This window comes from Chiloscyllium plagiosum, unplaced genomic scaffold, assembly GCF_037043375.1.
Source record: "Chiloscyllium plagiosum isolate Xiang-an unplaced genomic scaffold, Cpla_swu_hap1 HiC_scaffold_45, whole genome shotgun sequence".
In the NCBI taxonomy this organism is placed as follows: Eukaryota; Metazoa; Chordata; class Chondrichthyes; order Orectolobiformes; family Hemiscylliidae; genus Chiloscyllium; species Chiloscyllium plagiosum.
This window is the reverse complement of record NW_028270183.1, coordinates 91,513,903-91,533,220: the sequence shown is the minus strand read 5'-3', so window position 1 is coordinate 91,533,220 and position 19,318 is coordinate 91,513,903.

Sequence of the window (19,318 nt, the reverse complement as noted above, 5' to 3'; positions counted from 1 at the left end):
GCCACACGGCGGTGGATTGATTGGTGTGGGTGTCCCGGAGATGTTCCCTAAAGCGCTCTGTTAGGAGGCGTCCAGTCTCCCCAATGTAGAGGAGACCGCATCGGGACCAACGGATACAATAAATGATATTGGTGGATGTGCAGGTAAAACTTTGATGGATGTGGAAAACTCCTTTTGGGCCTTGGATAGAGGTGAGGGAGGATGTGTGGGCGCAGGTTCTGCAGTTCCTGCGGTGGCAGGACAAGGTGCCAGGATGGGAGGGTGGGTTGTAGGGGGTCGTGGACCTGACCAGGTTGTCAGGAAGTGAACGGTCTTTGCGGAAGGCGGAAAGGGGTGGGGAGGGAAATATATCCTTGGTGGTGGGGTCTGTTTAGAGGTGGCGGAAATGTCGGCGGATAATTTGGTTTATGTGAAGGTTGATGCGGTGGAAGGTGAGCACCAGGGGCGTTCTGTCCTTGTTACTGTTGGAGGGGTTGGGACTGAGGGCGAAGGTGCGGGATGTAGACGAGATACGTTGGAGGCATCTTTAACCACGTGGGAAGGGAAATTGCAGTCTCAAAAGAAGGAGGCCATCTGGTGTGTTCTGTGGTGGAATGGTCCTCCTGGGAGCAGATACGGCTGAGGCAGAGGAATTGGGAATACGGGATGGCATTTTTGCAAGCGGGAGGGTGGGAAGAGGTGTAATCCAGGTAGCTGTGGGAGTCGGTGGGTTTGTAAAAATATCAGTGTCAAGTCGGTCATCATTTATGGAGATGGAGAGGTACAGGAAGGGGAGGGAGGTGTCAGAGATGGTCCAGGTAAATTTAAGGTCAGGGTGGAATGCGTTGGTGAAGTTGATGAATTGCTCAACCTCCTCACGGGAGCACGAGGTGGCGCCAAAGCAGTCATCGATGTAGCGGAGGAAGAGGTGGGGAGTGGTGCCGGTGTAATGACGGAAGATCGACTGTTCTCCATAGCCAACAAAGAGACAAGCATGGCTGGGGCCCATGCGTGTGCCAATGGCTACCCCTATGATCTGGAGGAAATGGGAGGTTTCGAAGGAGAAATTGTTAAGGATGAGGGCCAGTTCGGCCAAACGAATGAGAGTGTCGGTGGAAGGGTACTGTTGGAGACGTCAGAAGAGGAAGAACCGGAGGGCTTGGAGGCCCTGGTCATGGTGGAAGGAGGTGTAGAGGGATTGGACATCCATGGTGAAGATGAGGCGTTGGTGGCCTGGGAAACGGAAGTCTTGGAGGAGGTGGAGGGCGTGGGTGGTGTCTCGAACGTATGTGGGGCGTTCCTGGACTGGGGGGATAGGGCAGTTTCGAGGCAGGTAGAGATGAGTTCAGTGAGGCAGGAGCATGCTGAGACAATGGGTCGGCCAGGGTGGTCAGGCATGTGGATCTTGGGAAGGAGGTAGAACGGGGCAGTGCGGTGTTCCCGGACAATGAGGTTGAAAGATGTGTTTGGGAGATGTCGGGAAGATGATGGTTTGGTGATGGAGGTGGGGTCATGGTCGAGGGGGCGGTAGGAAGAGGTGTCGTCGAGTTGGTATTTGGCTTCAGTGGTGTAGAGGTCAGTGCGCCAGACTACCACTGCGCCCCCATATCTGCTGGCTTGATGGTGAGGTTGGGATTGGACCTTCCCCTCACTGAGGACGAACGATCAGTCCTCAGCAAAGGAATCACCTTCATCCCCCTCCGTCCATGCATCAATGAATTTAATACACGCTCTGACGTCGAACCCTTCTTCTGCTGCCTCCACCTACGAGCTTACCTTCACAATCAGGACTCCCGCCCACCTTCCAAGGACTCCTTTGCCCACCTCCAACACACTGCATAAACCTGGACACCCCGCGCTGGCCAATTACCTGCCCTCGAACTCTTCATTTCCAACTGCCACTGGGACATTAACCGCCTCAACCCGTCTACCCCCTCCCCCACCTCAACATCTCACCGTCACAACGCGCAGCACTCCAATCCCCCTGCTCCAATCCCAACCTCACCATCAAGCCAGCAGATATAGGGGGCGCAGTGGTAGTCTGCGCACTGACCTCTACACCGCTGAAGCCAAATACCAACTCGAGGACACCTCTTCCTATCGCCAGATGCTGCCAGATCTGCTGAGGTTTAATAGCAATTTCTCTTTTTGTTTGAGATTGGCAGATGTTGTGCAAGGTTATGAGAACAATGCTTTCTAGAGGCAAACAGGCTGCACGCACCTGGCTGTGTGAAATGAAAGTGGAATAATGAATGAGTCGACAGTGTGATGCTGGAGAAGCACAGCAGGTCAGGCAGCATCCGAGAAGCAGGAGAATCGAATTTTCGGGCATAAGTCCTTCATCAGGAATGAGGCATGTGAGACGGGCTGAGGTACACTGCTGAAGACAGGCGCCAACTCGCTGAGACCTCTTCCTATTGCGCCCGATCACAGCCACACCTCCCATCATCTCCCAGACAATAACAATCTCATCACCTCTGGGAAATCTCCCACACACTGCCAACAACCTGATTGTCCATGAACCCACCACTGCCCGATTCTACCTCCTTCCTAAGACCTGTTGTCTCAGCCTGCGCCTGTCTGGCACGATTCATCTCTTCCTACCACAACACCTTCCTGTCTCCCCAGTCCAGGAAATTCACACCTACGTTTGTGATACCAGCTATGCACTTCATCTCCTCCAAGGCTTTTGTTTCACTGGCCCCCAACGCGTCATCTTCCCCTTGGACATCCAGTCCCTGTACACATCCATCTGACATGATGAAAGTCTCCAAACCCTCTGTTTCTTCATCTCACCCCATCCCAACTAGTACCATTCCATCGACACCCTCATCCACCTGGCTGAACTGGTCCTCACCCTCAACAACTTTTCCGTCCAATCCTCCCACTTCCTCCAAACCAAAGGGATAGCCATGGGCACCCGTATGTGACGTAGCTATGCCTGCCTGCTTGTCAGATATCGGGAATTGTCCATCTTTCGCAGTTACAATGGCACCTCTCTCCACTTGTGCCTCCACTACATTGATAAATGGATTGGCGCCACTTCGTGCTCCCACGAGGAGGTTGAACTGTTCAGCAAGGGTTACCAGCATATTTCACCTCGACACCAACTTTACCTGGATCATCTTGGCGACTTCCCTCCCCTTCATGGACTTGTCCATCACCTTCTCCAGCGAATCACTAATGACAGACAAATACTACAACCCCACCAACTCCCACAGCTATCAATACTACACCTCCATCCACCTCACCTCGTGTAAAAACGAAATCCCTTATTCCCAATTCCTCTTCCTCCACCACATCTTTTCCCAGGATGACCAATTCCACATCAGAAAGTCCCAGTTGGTCTCCCTCTTCCATAATCGCAAATGCCCTTCCCACGTGGTTGAGGATGCCCTCCAGTGCATCTCTTCGACTTCACTCACCACCGCCCTTCAACCCCACCCCTCCCGCAACAAGGACAGAAACCCTTGGTCCTCAACTTTCACCCCACCAACCTCCGCATAAAACACATCAGACTCCACCACTTCTACCATCTCCAAACACACCCAACCATCAGACATATATTTTCCTCCTCATCCCTACCAGCATTCTGAAAAGACCATTCCCTCCACGAAACCCTCGTCAGGTCTACAACCCCAAATAAGCCCACACCCCACTATTGGAATCTTTCCCTACCACCACAGGAAGGGTAAGGGTAACACGAGCGCCCACACCACTTCACTCATCTCCGTCCAAGGCCCCAAAGGATCCTTCCACATCCGTTAGAAATTCACCTATACCGCTTGCAATGTCATCTACTGCATCCGTTGCACACAGTGTTGTCTCCTCTGCATCAGGGAGACAGGACACCTTCTTGCAGATCATTTCAGAGAACATCTCTGGGACACTTGCAGCCATCAACGTCACCATCCCGTGACTGAACACTTCAACTCCTCCTCCCATTCCGTCAAAGACGTAAAGGTCCTGGGCCTCGTTTACCACCAAACCACAACCACCCAATGCCTAGTGGAGGAACGCCAAATATTCCGCCTTGGGACTCTTTCACCGCACAGGATAAGTATCAATTTGAACATTTTCCTCATTTCCCTTCCCCCAAGTTCCAAGCCTCAAACTTGGAACCGCGCTCTGGACCCATTCCATCTCTGCTCCTTCTGAACTATCATCTTCTCCCTCATCTTCATCCAACTATCGCTTTCCCAGCTTCATCCTCCAAACCCCACAACCCTAACATTTATCTCTCAGTCCCGACTCACAAGCATTATTCCTGTTGAAGGGTTTATGACTGAAACGTGGATTCTCCTGTTCCTCGGATGCGGACTGACCTGCTGTGCTTTTCCAGCACCACACTCCCGACTCTGATCTCCAGCATCTGCAGTCCCAACTTTTTCCTAGGAATAATCAATGACCTCGGAGTGAAGATTTACCGGATTGCAGTGATCACAGTGGGACTGAGTTTTGCATTTATTTTGGGTGAGGGTAGGCTGGATCTGAGACGAGCGCTTAACACCTAAATAACGGGAATGGTATCCTGTAGCGAAGTTAGGGCAGGCTGAAGTGAAGTGGAAAATTCTGTCAGATGGTGGATCAGTACAACTGCATCATATCACCCAGACTGGAAAAGACACGCAGAAGGAGCAAATCAACTTCAGTGCAGGCTCAAAAACAGGTAAACTGGAAAGAATACCATACAACACAATGAGATGGAATGGACTTGTTTATGAGAAAGGATTAAATATTTAAGCTATTTTACATACAGACTGTCGTCACATTGGAAAAAGGAACTTACAGCAGTGTAACGGTGATATTTGCCTATGACATCACAATTCCAAGAGACATTGACATATTATCTTCTGCTGCAGCGTGGCCAAGTGAAAGCATGATCAGCCCATCAACCAGAATTCAATACTTCAAAGCTCTCCTCTGCGATGTACAACCTATTTGCTGCTCCTGTAGTCAGATCCCAATCGCTTCACGGTCTATCTTTTTCTGCTTCATGTCTCACGTAAACACTTGAAACCTGATCAAATCCCTAGTTTCTGCTTTAACCCATATTTTATAACTCCCGAGCTGACGCAGGTCCGAGTGACCAATTGACCTTTTCGAGCGCTCTCACTCTGTATGATCTGAATGATAAAGTGCACTGTATCTGATCCGCAGGACACACTGCAGAAATTATCCCATCCCAGCGGACTGAGCTGCCTCCATTGATCGAGCTGTCTCCATTGGTAGAGTGTCACACAGTCACAGCGTACATCTTTTGATGTCATCCTCGAAGGTATTTTCTAAAAAATGGTGAAGACGGCTGGAAACTGCTGTTGTCAGTGCGATATACAGAGGCCTAGCGGGAACCTAGTGGGCCTATAAACCAGAAATCAATAATAAAAGTATTCTTCTTTTTAGAAGAATCCGATTCAGACCATCATCTTAACACTTCCTGGGGAGAAAATGGATGTGGGAGAGCGGAGAGTCAAAATTGGTTCCAGCATTTACAACCTTGGTCCGTGTGACAACAAAAGTAGAAACCTGGAACTGTTTACCTTGCTTCCGAAAAACAGGTTAGTAAATTTTGAAGAGCATAGATATTTCTTCCTGGTGTTCATGAAATGATCAAGAGCAGAGTACGGTTCCCTGAGTATGGTCTGACTTCTGGGTTATGGACTGTGATATTCTGCTCACATGATCTGAACACAAATGACTCAGTGACAAGATCTGCTTAATCGGATTCCGTGAAGAACAGAAGCCGATGTAATGAAAAGAACAATAAGAACGGCAATGCAGCAAATTATTTTCCAGTCTCGAGGAGAATGCACAGTGCTGTTTCCAGGGGTCAATATCTGTGCAAGCAGCGTTGGGTGTTATTGTACTGCATCTTTGGTATAATGGTGCAAAAGCACGGAACGTTTGTATAGAGGGGATAACTTCAAAATCGCCAAAGAGGCAAAACACACAAATGAGGTAAACAACAAAGTAACCACACAATATGGTGTTACATCATGCGGTAAACTTCCCTGCTCAAATTTCGTTCAAAATCGCCTTTGTATACTTCCTAAGCCTGATATTCGAACAGTGAATGGAATGTCAATACAAACTGCTCTGATCTCACAACTTCAGCATTTCATATGTCCCCTTGTGTATGTCTGGCAATAGTAATTGATCCCTCACTGTGTTACTTCAGCACACGTAGAGAGGAAATAACTATAAGAACAACAGTCAAGTATGTGAATGGGATTTGACATGATTCTGTTGCAACCAATCCATTAAGCTGTAATTGAAATTGCTTCCACCTTTCCGATGTCGGTAATAAGATTGCACAGCTTAGTGGTGAGTTTTCATGCATGGAATTAGACCCAGCATCCTTTCTCAGGTTGAAATATACAGGGATATAAAGACATAATGATAGACCCGGGCAGTATTTACTGGACTATAAAGACGTTAGGAATGACACGGCCATGATACCATGTCGTTAGAAACGATGGAAATGAGGTGTACTGGGAGATAAAGCCACTAGAAACGAAAAGAGGGGGTTTAATGGGATGTTGGCATAGATAAGGAATAATGCGGAAGAAATCAGGAAAGACTGAGTTGTGTCCGAAAAGAAGTTATCCATCTGATGTGAAGTTGTTAAGAGTAAATCCGAGGGAAATTTCCTCGTTTAGGTGAGTGGAAACTAAAGGTTAGAACTTCAAACCCATCGGGGCACGATAAAGAAGTTTGGAGTAGGCATTTTTTATTCTGAGAGTTATTGAATTCGGAGATGAATTTTCAGAAATAGAATCATTTTAGGAGCGGATGCAAGAATATTCGAAAAGCGAGTGCAGGCAGACAAGGAGTGAATTAGATTGGATTTGATTCGATAAGATTACTTACAGTTTGGAAACAGGCCCTTCAGCCCAACAAGTCCACACCGACCCGCTGAAGCGCAAACCACCCAAACCCATTCCGCTACATTTACCCCTGCCCCTAACACTACGGGCAATTTAACACAGCCAATTCACCTAACCTGCACATGTTTGGACTGTGGGAGGAAACCGGTGCACCCGGAGGAAACCCACGCAGACACGGGGAGAATTAAACAGCGACAGTCATTCTGGGCTGCCTGGATGGGGATGCAAAATGGAAACGTTCCTGAATTCGTTAACATTCATGTGAAAAAAATTGCAAGACACCTGCAACAGAAAATGTTAAGTATAAGAAGAGCTCGTGGAGTTGGAAGGTGCAGCAACTCATTCAACATGAATTATATACTGTGAATGCACTGAGCTGTTTGGTTTCGCTCTGCATTGAATGGAAGTCTGTCAGCTCAGTCCCCTGACTAACTGGTTTTGTGAGAAAAGTGAGACAAACAGTGTGGGACTAATTCTCTCACTGTCTCAGGTTTCCACAAGGATCATCATCTCCCCCGCTCTCCTGATCTGTAATACTGTGGTGCCTCCAGTGAGCAAGATTTGGTCTGTCGATGTAAAACATCATTATCATTGCCATGTGTTGTCTTCAAAATTTGATCTTAATTAAAGGAAAAGGGGAGTGAGTCTATTTAATACACTTTTATCTCCGCTTGAAAAATCCTGCGTCAAGACTCAAACTTATTCCAGTTTGACCCTTTATTCCTCCCAACAGCAAAACTACTTGCCCAGATCCTTTATCAGGTTTACTGACAACAGTCAAACGCTACAAAGAGATAAATCTAATACTTTCAATTGGTTGAATGAGCTGTGCAGCTTGCAGGAAATTGAATGATATGAAACGATTTTCCCAGACTTTCCCAGGATGTAATCCAGCGCTGGGTCAGCGATTTGAGGAAGGTCATCAAGCGAAAACTTCACCTCTGTTTCTCTATCCACCGATGAATATTCACGTGGGGAATATTTGCAGATTTTCTGTTCATAATTGGCATGTTTAACAAAGGCAAAACTTTTCCCTCCGTCAGAAACTGGAGTATGCAAATAAATGCTAGTTTATTCAACATAGTTTTCAACTGCGCTTCAGTCTGATCTTCAATAATCCCTGGTCAATTTCAGTAACAACATCTTTAGATAAGCATTGAACTTACAGCCTTGGCATGTTATGCACTTTTAAGTATTCAGCGCTGACCAACTGCGTGACGAGAGCCGCAGACAGCGAACCTGTCACGTGACCAATACGTGCCTTGGGAACTTTAACTCAACTGCTCTACTTTTGCTGTGATTATTAGATTCCCTACAGTATTGAAACAGACCTTTCGGACCCAAAAGTCCACACCAACACTCCGAAGAGTAACCCAATCAGAAACATTTCCCCCCTGACAAATGCACTATGGGCAATTTAGAATGACCAACTCATCTGACCTGCACAATCTTTGGACTGTGGGAGGAAACTGGAACACCCAGAGAAAACCCACGCAGAAATGGGGAGAATGTGCAAGCTCGACACAGACAGTCCACCGAGGCTGGAATCGAACTTTGGACCCCCTTGAGGCAGCAGTACTAACCACTGAATCACAACACTGTGGGATCTTTGGTGGTGATGTGCTGCCCCATTGGTACCTCAGTCACTCAACCTACTTCATTTCCCTGAACCGTCTGGTTCTGAAATTAAAGCTAATGCAGTCAAGGTGAAACTGACATGAGCATGTGATTATTGAAGCATCAGGTTCACGAAAAGGATACAAAAGGGACACAAAAATGTGAAAAAATAGACGACATTGAAAAATGGGTTTTCGTTGGTTCCTGCGTTGTTTACAGACAATGTTACCTTGCCGCTGTCGCAGAGCTTTTCCTTCGATCAGCTCCAATCGGCACAGAATTCGAATCAATGATATTTCGCCGACTTCCTTCTGAAAGTTCATACAGGTAACATGAAACATAAAGATTTCATTAATAATCTTCACCATTCCGACATCCAAGAACACGTTGCACAGTTTGCATGAATGTTGAAGATGTAAGAATGTTATGCAATAATAAAAATTCAATTACAGTTTAAATCGTCAAGTAGGTAGAATGCACAGAAAGTCTTAGCATGTCAGAAATTCATGTGACTAGAACTGCAGCCCAGCAGATTGGATACCTTTCCCTGAATCCCAATATCCACACGTTTGCTTGCTCCATGTACCCAGTTGGAAACCTGTGTGAAGGAGCATGTAGTCTGACAGAGCGCCTGAGAGAATCCATCACTATCTGATTTAAATCAGCTAGAGGAGCTGTATGTTCTGGCTGTGAGAGCGGTAGTGTAGAGGGGAGGATTTTGATATTCCGTAGTGTCGATTCACATTGCTCTCATCATGTTAATTTTGAAAACTCTGTAAGAAACAGCACAGAAAGAGAGTAACAGGAGGAGGCTATTCCAAATACCTGTACTACCCGCCGTTTGATATCATCATGACTGACCAAACACGTCAATGTCTTTCCACAGCTCATCCACAACAACTTGTCACACAACGGGATAAAGACATTTAAGCAATCGAACATTTCTGTGCAACTTTGGGAGGGAAATGTGTTTGGAGACAGTGGGTTTCTGCACGAAATTTGCAGGTTTTGCGGATGTGCATCTGATTCTGGTCTGATCATGATTCCGTAAAATCTCACAACCAAGAAGGTAAGGGATTGCCTCTGGTCAGTAATAGGGACGGAAACTCCAGACGGCAGGGAGTGGCGAGGAATCAGCACAACAATCAATGACTCAGCTGAAAACTGAACTAAACTCCAATTCTGATGCGGTCCAAACTCACAAACTTTGAACAGCAAAGTTACCAAATTTGTAGAAAACTAACACGTTTTTCATTGCGCCATAGAGCTGCAGTCACAACAATTTTACTGCACCCAAAGTTGCGGTTGTCGTGGAGAAAATGTCAACAATCATTAGGAGATGCGGAGAGTTTTTCAAGGAGTATATCTTTTATTTGCAAACAAAAACAGTGACATTCAGAAAACAAATTCTTGAATCCCCTGAAACTTAAGGTTCTTGGCATAGAGTCATAGAGTCATTGAGATATGCAGTATGGAAACAGAACCTGCTGTCCAACTTGCCCATGCCGACCAGATATCCCAACCCAATCTCGTCCCGCCTGCCAGCAACTGGCCCATATTCCTCCAAACCCTTCCTATTCACAAGCCTCTTAAATGTTACAATTGTACCAGTCTCCACCACATCATCTGGCAACTCATTCCATTCACGTAACACACTCTGTGTGAAAAAGTTGCCCCTTAGGTCTCTTTTTTATCTTTCCCCTCTCAAACTAAACCTATGCCCTCTAGTTCTGAATTCCCCGACCCAGGTAAAGGACTTTGTCTATTTATGATATCCATGCTCCTCATAATTTTGTAAACCTCTATAAGGTCACCCCTCAGCCTTCGACGCTCCAGTGAAAACAGCCCCAGCCTGTTCAGCCTCTTCCTATAGCTCAAATCCTCAAACCCTGGAAACATTCTTGTAAATCTTTCTGAACCCTTCCAAGTTTCATAACCTCTTTCCGATAGGAAGGAGACCAGAATTGCACGCAATATTCAAATAGTGGCCTAACCAATGTCCTGTACAGCCGTAACATGGCCTCCCAACTCCTGTACTCAACACTCTGACCAGAAAAGGAAAGCATGCCAATCGCCTTCTTCACTATCTTATCTACCTGCGACTCCACTTTCAAGGAGCTATGAACCTGCACTCCTAGGTCTCTTTGTTCAGCCACACTGCCTCGGACCTTTCCATTCAGTATATAAGTCCTGCTAAGATTTGCTTTCCCAAAGTGCAGCACGTCGCATGTATCTGAATTAAACTCCATCACTTTATGCCTTGTAATTATTCATGTTTTGTTAGCTTATCAGAATGCCCAACTGTGTTTGTCAGAATTACCTCACTCCAGCTATACAATAAACCAATGGTTTTAGTTCCCATTGTCGTTCTACTTCTGCCACTATGGTTTTTCATAATTCTACTTAATATTATTCTACTGTCACTATTAGGTATTCTACTGCCACCTGTGCTACAATGACCTTCCATCCCAGACTAACCTGTCATGATTAGATATTTAGCTACCCCATCTATCACAATGTTTTCCTGTTCCAAGCTTACTCTACTAACTACTGATTAGGTATTTAGTGTCATATCTTTCCGTCTACAAGCGTCTCAAGCAGGCTGACTGTACTATCAATTATTTATTTAAAGTCATGCCCGAAGTATGTATTATCAAGACTTGTCCCAAACTGCCATGATGATATTGAGTAGGCAAGGGTGACTTTACTAATTGGTTTTATCTCCGTCTGCCATTGTAACCTTTCAGCCCAGTCTGACTCTGCTAATTGGTGTATGAGCATTCTACTATTCTTATCCTATCCTGACACACTGGCCCCATCCTGCCCCAGGGACCTTTTGACGAATGTAGCATTCTGCAGACCCCCTTGTAACAGATCGCCAGTAGTTTCCATTTCTTTATCCTTCCCATGCTTTCATGCTCTGTATTTTCTGTACAGTGTTCTGTTCTTTCATCGGACATCTGTTTAACTTCACCCCACTTTCCAATACATGGTCCTTATCTATGTGTGCTCTAGCTTCTCAAGTATTCGGCTCAATACTCCTGACACATAGCTTTACCACACATTCAAACAGTGAATTCCAAATAAACAACACACTCAGAGTGAAAACGTTCTTCCTATATCTCCTCTGAACATCGTCTCACTTGCGTTTGACAGAGATCACTAGTTATTAACTCTTCCCATAAGAAGTTTATTCCTATCACACATACCGATCCCTTTAATGTGCACCTTAATCACTTCCTCACTCAGCCATCTCCGTTCTCAGATAACGAGACTGATCTGATCTCTTCTATCTTCAACATGGTGATAGTGTCGTGCTGGAAAAGAACAGCAGGCCAGGCAGCATCCGAGGAGCGGGAGAATCGACATTTCTGGCATAAGTCTTTCATCAGGAATGAGTCTTGTGGGTGGGGGCTGGGAGATAAATGGGAGGTGTTTGGAGTCGGTTGCAAGGTAGCTGGGAAAGCGAATGGTGGATAGAGGCAGGGGAGGAGGTGATATATCAGAGGGGGAGAGATGTATGGGCCCGAAGGGTGGTGTTGAGTTTGATGCTTCAGACTGTAATAATGTAGGGGGAGGGGAAATGAGGAAGCCGTGGAAATCCACATTTATCTCGTGTGGTTTCAGGGTCCCAAGGCAGAATATGAGGCGTTCATCTTCCAGGCGTCAGATGTTAACGGTTTGGTGGTGGCTTATGCCCGAAACGTCGATTGTCCTGCTCTGCACTTCACATGACAGGAGAGATGTGAAAAGCAAAGATTAAAAATGCGACAAATACTTATAGATACAAAGTTAATGGAATTAGACACAGTGCAGACAGAACCCATTTGGTCAGTTGAGTCTGCACTATGCCGTGGAAGAGATTCACACTGCCCACGGTATCTTTCTAAATCCGCATTTATGATCCACCTACTAAAATAGAAATTGTTCCAAAAGCTCAGCGAGTCAGGCAGCATCAGTAGAGAGGAATCAGAGTTAACATTGCGATTTTAAAACAGTTCCGAGGAAGGGTCTGTTGACCCGAAATGGTCATTATGTTTCCCCTGAGCTGCAATTCTGACTTTTGTCTCTGATTTACAACACTTACAGTCCATTTAGATTTTGTTTGCCATTGACCTGAATTGCACACCTTTGCACTGTGGGAAGGTATCGGAGCAGGCAGAGGAAACTCACACGGGAGAGAGAGAGGAGTGTTCAAATTCCACGCAGTCAGTCACACAAGTCTGGAATCGAATGCGGGTTTCTGGTGCAGAAAGGCACAGTTCCACCCACTGATCCCTCCCAATTATGCAAGCATACGTCCTGGAAGCGAATTGAACCGGTGCTCACGCAGCGACAGGCGGTGGTAATATCCAGGAATTTTATGCAAAAAGAAGCCTATTTGGTATTACTGGAAATTAACATTCGCTTAACTATCCTAACACTTTTTTAAATCACTTGGCCTATAGCCTCGTCTATCTTGGCATCACAAAATTCACATCTGAATATTTCTGAAAGTTATGAGTATTTCTGACTCTCCAACCTTTGCATGCACTGAGTTCCAGATTTCAAACAACCGCTGTTTTAAACCATTTGTCTGTGCATTCACTCAAATCTTTCCTCTTCTATCCGTAAGTGTATGCCACCCTGCCTTTCCCCCGTGATCGATCTCACCATCAAAGAGAAACGTTTATTTCAGTCGACACCATCCATGTTCTTGATTATTTTGTACATCTCAATCATGTCTCCTCTCAATTTCTTCTGCTACAAGAAAAACACGTCCAGACTATCCAATTTATCTTCATAATTGAAACTCTTCTACACAGACAATATTCTGGTAAATCTGTCCTGCATCATTTCCAGTGCTATATCCGTGGGTATCATGCGAATTGCTGAACTGCACACAATAGACTAGATAGAGCCAAATGAGCAAGTGAAATACGTGATGTAGAATTCCACAGGAAGAGGTACTTTCAAATAAATTTTCTTTTCCTCACATTCACCAATTGTCCTTTTTCCTAAGCCTGATGTTCCAATAATCTATGTTCCATGGTGTAAAAGCTGCGACATGAGAAATGATATCACAACCACGGTATCGAAATGGAATGATTGGTTTGAAAGTGAGGACGTGGTTCTTCTATGATGGTACAGAGACGCATGAAATGCTGAAGCTGGGAGTGTTCCTGGTCAAAGGCAGGGAGGAAGGGCATGTTTGTCTCCGTTCATTAGATCATTAAGATACAATAGCAGCATTAACCCGCACTACAGATTGACTCAGCTGAAGCGTGGTGGAGCCTTAAGCGAGAGGTCGATTAATTGAAAGCATTCTCTGAAATTTTCCTTAACAATACGCCGTTTTGTTACTTTGACAGTAAGAGCTGTTTTTGATCACATCGTCTCCACATCAGCCTCTTGCTCCCAGAAAACACTCCAAGCCAGCGTACATCACTTGCATTCCGACACAGCCGCATGTCATATTCTCATTCCCTCTGTGATAATTGGAATTGACAATGTCTTTCTCTGAGATGTAGCAATGTAGCATGAAGTTGATGGTGTAGTGAACACAGAAGAACAGAGAACACAGAAAATTTACAGGCCAAGAACAGACGCTTTGGACATCGAAGCCTGAGCTGATCCACTGTCTAAACCTATCACCCAATTCCAAACAAACTGTATCCTTCTGCATCCTTCTGCACTACTCACGCATCTGTCCTTACACACCTGAAATTAATCTTCCGTGCTTGCCTCTACTACCACTGCTGGCAACACGACCCAAGTACCTACCACCCTCTGTGTAAAATACTTCTAACGTCGACCTCTCTTAAACTTTTCACCTCTCACCTTGAACGCGTGACATCTCATTATTGAATCCCTCACCTTGGGATAAATGCTTATCTCTGTCCACCCTCGCTATACCCTTCATGATTTTGTTGATGTCAATCAGGTCCCCCTCAATCTCGTTTTCTTTAATGAAAACAAACATTATCTACCCATCGTCTCTTCGGAGCTAGCATCTTCCATACCAGGCAACATTCTCATAAACCTTCTCTGCACTCTTTCATAAACGTGCACATCGTATTGGTAATTCGGCGACCAGAACAGTACACAGCATTCTAAATGCGGTTGAACCAAAATCTTGCACAATTTTAGCATGACCTGCCAGCTCTTATACTCAATGCCCCCCATCTGCTGAAGGCAAGCATGCCATATGGATTCTTGTCCACTCGATCCACCTGTGCAGCGACATTTAGGGTACAATGGACATGAAATCCCAGATCGTTCTGCTCATGAACTTTACACAAGGCTCTTCCATTTACAGTATATTTTGTTCGAGAATTAGACATCCCAAAATGCATTACCTAACATTTGCCTGGATTCAACTCCATCTGCCAATTCTCCACTCAACTCTCCTATCCATCTATATTCTCCTTCATTCTTTGACAGTCCCCTATGCTTTCTGCTTCTCCACCAATCTTCGTGTCATCTGCAAATGTAATGGTGATATTTGGGCCAGCAACACTTGGAGAATGGAGCGTGGCAGCTGGTAGTAATTAGATTTGATGAATAAAATCTGGAATATAAAGCCGCTCAGAGAATGAGTGACAAAACGTTTTAATTTGCTGAAAAGCCATTCATTCATATCCCTTCAAAAGGGAAATCTGCCGTCCTTAGCGAGACCTGCCAACATATGACTCCAGCCGCACAATAGTACGGTTCACCCATAAATTCCCTCCGACTCAGGTCAAGGAGAGTTAAGGATGAACAACAAGTGCTGTTCAGACTATGATGGTCACACTCCGCGGGAGAATGAGGAAGGATAAAAAAGATTCATGGATGATGGGGATAATTGGGAGTCGTCTCAGCGTGGACTCAAATGCAAATGCTTATCCAAACTAAACAAACACAAGGCTACCCACGCCGCAATGAAGGCATGTCCATGCGGGCGGGTTCTGCAGGAATGGATTCAATTGCCCGCTGAAATGTAAACTCACTTGCTCAGTCACAAAGTGGACAGGTCATTCACCATTCCCATATGTGATAAGGAATCAATCTGGCGATCAACCTGCAGAGTCACCATCAGGTTTACAAATGACAGCAAGGGTCTGTTTCTGCTGTTCTTGCAGGTGTTCATCCCATCCAAAATGAACCATGTTTGGATGCCCGTTTCCAGTGGAGTGCCACTGTTTCCTGATGTCGATCAATAATTCAAACTTAGTTGTAGGAGTCATGGTTTAGAAGTTTACAGAAGATATAACAATTAGTTGTGTAGTTGACGATGATAAATAATTTCAGGGGCCGCAGGGATATAACAATCAGGTAGAAAGGAAATATTTGCGAATGTAATTGAATCCAGACCAATAAGTGGTAATCAATTTGGGGAGTTGAAACAGTAACAGTGAGGATTCTGAGTGGTGTACAGGAACAAAGAGATCTTGGAGTGAACATTTACAGATCTCTGAAGATTGTTAGACAGGGAGATCAGTTGTTCGAGAGGGTTTTTGGATATTTTCTATTGTTGGCTACAGGTTGAGGATAATACTCGATCTTCAGCAAGTGCCAGTTTAGGAAACAACCAAAGGAGTGAGCACAAGTCTGGGCAATGCAATAATCAACATTTTTAAAGATTGTATGATAAAAGATGGAGGGCTGAAGTATAACGCTTTGCCCATCAAGACCGCTTCATCACTCAATGAATTTACCATTGATTCCTCTCCAAGTCATATTGCATGTGTCTTGGAGGGTAATTTGCAAACGGTGACGTTTCAGTGCATCTTCAACCTTGTATCATAGTCAGTAAAGTTTTTGAACATTGAAGGTTCTGTCAACAAAACCTGGGTGATATACTCTAGGTTTCTAGGTGGTGCACTCTGTTGTAATTGTGCCTTAGCAGTTAAGGGAATAAATATTCAGGTATTGAAGAATGTACAGTTTAGTGACTGCATTGTCGTGGAAGGTGTCCAGTTCCTTCAGTACTATTGAAGCTGCACCCCCCTAGGCAAATGGAGAGAGTTCTGTTAAAATCTAATTTGTGCATTGCGGACAACGTAGGCTTCACGGAGACGAGAATTGAGTTACTAATCAAACAAAGTCGACGGACGGACACGTTACTGTAGTCAACTTCTTTATATGGGCGATCAGGTTCTATTTCTCCTAAATACTAGCTCCCAGGACGATTACACGGAGGAATTCAGTTACAATGAAGCCATTGAATGTCAATCTAATATGATTAGATTCTCATTTGTCAGAGTTATCTTCGCTGTATTTGTTCCTTCTGTGGATCAATCCGATTTCAATCGCTTTCTGAGTTCAAGTTCCAATTCCCAGCTGCGTCTGAACTTTAAACCCGTTTCCTCACCGAAATTTCTCCGCCTGTCTTGTAACTTCGTAAGGACGCTGTAAGAGCCAGCAGAGATTTACAAACATGTTGCTAACTCTGTATAAAATGGAGTTTCGTGGAATGATTGGTTAGGCTGGGATTATTCTCCTTGAAACAAAGGAGGTGGAGGGGAGCTCTATATTCACATAATAACAATTATAAAAGTTCAATATTCACTGGATCTTGACAGGTAGATACAGGCAGGTGGCTTGCCCTATGCTGTGAAGAGAGCACCAATCGACATGAACACAGAATTAGGCATTGCTTATTTATTTCAGAAATGATGAGTAATTTCTTTGCTCAGGGGCCAGAAAGTCTGTGACATTTTTGTAGAACCCATGGTTGAGGTTGAGTTGTTGGGTATTTTCAAACTCTGCCGGATAGTTAATCAGAAAGATGATGGAACGTTGTCGAGGTAAGTGAGCAGAATAGAGTTGAAGATTATCAGATCAACCATGAGTTCATTGAATGTTGGGGCAGACTCGATGGGCTGAGGGGCATACTTCTTCTTTATTTAACATTTGGTCTTACGCCTTATTTTATGCATAAGTTCAGAATTGTGAGGGGATGGGCTGAAGTGATAGGAAACGTTTATGAAATAGATCAGACAGATCAGGAACAAGGCTCATAAACACAGGAAGAAGAAATGTGCTGTGCCCTGGTTGCAACAAATGACACTGGGCACAGCTCAGGTGGCTGTGTCCAGAAGCTGTGATTGCTGAAGAAAGTTGGTGGACTTTATACAGTTGGCAAGTCAGTGATCACTCTGGATGATGGATCGTTGTATGATTCACACACAGCAGAAATTTGTGGAAAAATGAAAGGTTCGTTTCATTGGAGAAGATTTCTGCGGTTCCGATTCCGAGTGACTGTTTGAAATACTGATCAGATCATTGTGTGAAGTGTTTGGTTAAAATACTCATGAACAACCCCACTGGATAAACTTGTGCTCCCGATCTCTTGTTATCTGTTTCTCTTTCTTTCGATGTAACGTCACAGAAAGACAAGATGGAATGTGGGGCAGAAAGAAAAATGCGTTCTTTCTTATTACAACAATTTAATGCACAATTGAATAGAATGTCTGCTCTCGCTCTTCATTTCGACTTTAATGTGGTATCGACTGCTGGTGAATCTCCCGTGCAGTGAACGGCAAGAAGAAGATTCTCGATCCAGTGTATACCAGAGTGTGAGATGCAAAGAAAAACTGCTGGAGCGGTTTGTGAAGTTAGCAACCAGAGTGTGACTCGAATGTTGAATGTGGAGCACAACAGTATAATAACCCACCATCATAATCGCTCGGTCTCCTCAGCACATTTTGTAAAGCGGTGACATGTGACCTGACCACTGTTACATGCAGTGAAAGTCTTGGATGACAAATTTCCAGAGCGGAACCGAATGTGTTTCTGCTTTCACCAGAATTATAAAGACAGCAAATTCCAATATATCGCCAGGCTGGTCAGAATGAATAGCTGTCATTAATACATTCTGAGTCAGAACTGTGTCAGAATCAAACAGAGAACAAGACTTTTACGTCATATTCTCATCTTCATTTGACTCATAATTTCTTCAGTCACTTTCTCTCTCACGTGAAGAAGCAGCCATGGAGAGGGAAATAAAGGCGATGTTGTGGCTCAATGGCCTTTCTCATATGGCTGAACCTGAATTGGATTAAACCGCAAGAAACGCTGTTTGTTCGTTTCATTTTAATTTTGCTGCAACCTGACAATGTTCATTGTAATATTGCAAGTGAATTAGATTTATCTCATTGGAACGATTAATGTTGTATTCAAATTTGCTCCGACTTTATTTCAGCTTAAGGAGAATACTTCTTAGAAAAGCAGAGGTTTAAAGTGCAGTTTTGTTGCTCGTTACTTTGGCAGATTTCACCAAGTATTAAATGGACCAAACATCACGGTGATTGTCCTCACATCTTTAACGCATGTGATTAAAGCACGAAGTCGATTTCCAAGCAACTGGTCACTTCCTATTCATTATGTAATATCTTCCCATCGCAATAAAAAACAATCCGCTCAGGTCCATTTACAATGCTTTAAGTGGAATATTGTGCCAAAGCTTTCAAAATTTAGAGTTTTGGAATCGAATCTTATTCAGCTGCACATCTTCACGAAATGTCTTTACATTTAAAGTCAACCAACGTAGACATTGTTTCCCCGCAACTTCTGACTGACTACACCCCACCCCTATCCTTTACCTCGCCACACTCTGTCGCTCTCCTTGGGAAATTTATTCCTTGTATGTCACCAATTGTGCCTTTCCAAATATTTTGAAAAACAGATTCTCGGAGTGACAGCGATTCTGTTCTCATCATTTCTTTGTCCTTCAAAGGTTTTATTCAAAGGTTTTGAATGCCTGACATCTAGAAGTTTACTTACTTGAAAGAGGGAATTTTCCACCCATTTACTCTGTCCAAACATGTCATAACGGGAAAAAAAAAACCCACTAAGTCTTCCTTGGTTCA